The 3,387-nt window shown below is 33.4% G+C and overlaps 1 non-coding gene across 1 annotated transcript; it reads right to left on the reverse strand.

Moving 5' to 3' along the window:
- Positions 1 to 2,284: 2,284 nt before the first annotated feature.
- LOC148574975 (small nucleolar RNA R71) lies at positions 2,285 to 2,392 on the reverse strand. Its single transcript, XR_015906280.1, has one exon. It is a non-coding gene; the product is annotated as a small nucleolar RNA R71 (small nucleolar RNA).
- Between the last annotated feature and the right edge of the window lie 995 nt (positions 2,393 to 3,387).

Genomic DNA, 3,387 nt, shown 5'->3' on the forward strand with positions numbered 1-3,387 from the left:
CTGTTACTGAGTACTTATCTATGATATGACTTTAAGTTTTAACTTTGCGAACAACTAACGATTTTTCATGATAAATAAGTTAATTACGCTAAACCGATAAAGGCTTATAATAACATTTGCTTATGAAATCCGAATCTAGAGCCAAGTAGGTCCCTATAACAAGTAACACCTAAACAATTTCCTTCCTAAAGCTTATTGGCTATTAAGCCATGTCTAACCCTCAGATTGGAGCTTTAGACTAAGAGTGCAAGATTCCTGGAATTTATATTAAAAAATTTTGGAATCCTTATTTTTCTTTTTCACATTAATTTTCGAAAAATCCAAAAAAAAAATCATAAAATCATAAAAATCAAAAATATTTTGTGTTTCTTGTTTGAGTCTTGAGTCAATTTCAAGTTTGGTGTCAATTGTATTTTTTCTAAAAATTCTTTGCATTTTTCGAAAATTCATGCATTCATAGTGTTCTTCATGATCTTCAAGTTGTTCTTGGCCAGTCTTCTTGTTTGATCTTGATGTTTTCTTGTTTTGTGTCTTTTCTTGTTTTTCATATGCATTCTTGCATTCATAGTGTCTATACATGAAAAATTTCTAAGTTTGGTGTCTTGCATGTTTTATTTGCATAAAAAATTTTTCAAAAATATGTTCTTGATGTTCATCATGATCTTCAAAATGTTCTTGGTGTTCATCTTGACATTCATAGCATTCTTGCATGCATTCATTGTTTTGATCCATAACTTTCATGCATTGAGTCATTCTTCATGTTTTTCTCTCTCATCATTAAAAATTCAAAAAAATTCAAAAAAAATATCTTTCCCTTTTTCACTCATAAATTTCGAAAATTTGAGTTGACTTTTTCAAAAATTTTCAAAATCTAGTTGTTTCTTATGAGTCAAATCAAATTTTCAATTTAAAAATCTTATCTTTTTCAAATCTTTTTCAAAAATCATATCTTTTCCATTTTTTTATTTATTTTCGAAAATTTCAAAAATCTTTTTCAAAATATTTTCAAAATCTTTTTCTTAATTTTATCATATTTTCGAAAATATCATTAACAATTAATGTTTTGATTCAAAAATTTCAAGTTTGTTACTTGCTTGTTAAGAAAGATTCAAACTTTAAGTTCTAGAATCATATCTTGTGATTTCTTGTGAATCAAGTCATTAAGTGTGATTTTAAAAATCAAATCTTTTTCGAAATTAATTCTAATCATATCTTTCTAGCTATCATATCTTTTTTTTTTAAATCTTATCTTTTTCAAAAATTTGATTTTAAAATATCTTTTCTAACTTCTTATCTTCTTATCTTTTCAAAATTGATTTTCAAATCTTTTTCAACCAACTAATTGACTTTTTGTTTGTTTCTTATCTTTTTCAAAACTACCTAACTAACTCTCCCTCTCTAATTTTCGAAAATCTCTTCCCTCTTTTTCAAAAATTCTTTTTAATTAACTAATTATTTCAATTTTTAATTTTAATTTGATTTCATTCCTAATTTTCGAAAATCACTAACCCCTTTTCAAAATATTATTTTCGAAAATCCTCCCTCTCTCTCATCTCCTTCTATTTATTTATTCATCTACTAATACTTCATCTCACCCAAATTCGAACCCCCTCTTACATCTGTGTTCGAATTTTCTCTTCTTCCCTTCTTTACACTACATTCTTTTCTTCTTCTACTCACACAAGGGAACCTCTATACCTGAGTAAAAAGGATCCCTATTATTATTATTTTTCTGTTCCCTCTTTTTCATATGAGCAGGAGCAAGGACAAGAACATCCTTGTTGAAGCAGACCCTGAACCTGAAAGGACTCTGAAGAGGAAACTAAGAGAAGCTAAAATACAACAATCCAAAGATAACCTTACAGAAATTTTTGAACAGGAAAAGGAGATGGCAGCCGAAAATAATAATAATGCAAGGAGGATGCTTGGTGACTTCACTGCACCTAATTCCAATTTACATGGAAGAAGCATATCCATCCCTGCCATTGGAGCAAACAATTTTGAGCTGAAACCTCAATTAGTTTCTCTGATGCAACAAAACTGCAAGTTTTATGGACTTCCATCTGAAGATCCTTTTCAGTTCTTAACTGAATTCTTGCAGATCTGTGATACTGTTAAGACTAATGGAGTAGATCCTGAAGTCTACAGGCTCATGCTTTTCCCGTTTGCTGTAAGAGACAGAGCTAGAGTGTGGTTGGACTCTCAACCCAAAGATAGCCTGAACTCTTGGGATAAGCTGGTCAAGGCTTTCTTAGCCAAGTTCTTTCCTCCTCAAAAGCTGAGTAAGCTTAGAGTGGATGTTCAAACCTTCAGATAGAAAGAAGGTGAATCCCTCTATGAAGCTTGGGAGAGATACAAGCAACTGACCAAAAAGTGTCCTTCTGACATGCTTTCAGAATGGACCATCCTGGATATATTCTATGATGGTCTGTCTGAATTAGCTAAGATGTCATTGGATACTTCTGCAGGTGGATCCATTCACCTAAAGAAAACGTTTGCAGAATCTCAAGAACTCATTGACATGGTTGCTAATAACCAGTTCATGTACACTTCTGAGAGGAATCCTGTGAGTAATGGGATGCCTTAGAAGAAGGGAGTTATTGAAATTGATACTCTGAATTCCATATTGGCTCAGAACAAAATATTGACTCAGCAAGTCAATATGATTTCTCAGAGTCTGAATGGAATGCAAGCTGCATCCAACAGTACTCAAGAGGCATCTTCTGAAGAAGAAGCTTATGATCCTGAAAACTCTGCAATAGCAGAGGTGAATTACATGGGTGAACCATATGAAAACACTTATAATCCCTCATGGAGAAATCACCCAAATCTCTCATGGAAGGATCAACAAAAGCCTCAACAAGGCTTTAATAATAGTGGAAGAAATAGGTTTAACAATAGTAAACCTTTTCCATCATCCACTCAGCAACAGACAGAGAACTCTAAACAAAATACCTCTAATTTAGCAAATTTAGTCTCTGATCTATCTAAGGCCACTGTGAGTTTCATGAATGAAATAAGGTCCTCCATTAGAAATTTGGAAGCACAAGTGGGCCAACTGAGTAAAAGAATCACTGAAACCCCTCCTAGTACTCTCCCAAGCAATACAGAAGAGAATCCAAAAGGAGAGTGCAAGGCCATTGATATAACCATCATGGCTGAATCCAAAGAGGAAGGGGAGGACGTGAATCCCAAGGAGGAAGACCTCCTGGGACGTCCAGTGATCAATAAGGAGTTTCCCTTTGAGGAACCAAAGGAATCTGAGACTCATCTAGAGACCATAGAGATTCCAATGAACCTCCTTATGCCCTTCATGAGCTCTGATGAGTATTCCTCTTCAGAAGAGAATGAGGATGTTACTGAAGAGCAAGTTGCCAAGTTCCTTGG

Source organism: Arachis ipaensis, chromosome B2 (assembly GCF_059453495.1).
Source record: "Arachis ipaensis isolate K30076 ecotype BB chromosome B2, ASM5945349v1, whole genome shotgun sequence".
NCBI lineage: Eukaryota > Viridiplantae > Streptophyta > Magnoliopsida > Fabales > Fabaceae > Arachis > Arachis ipaensis.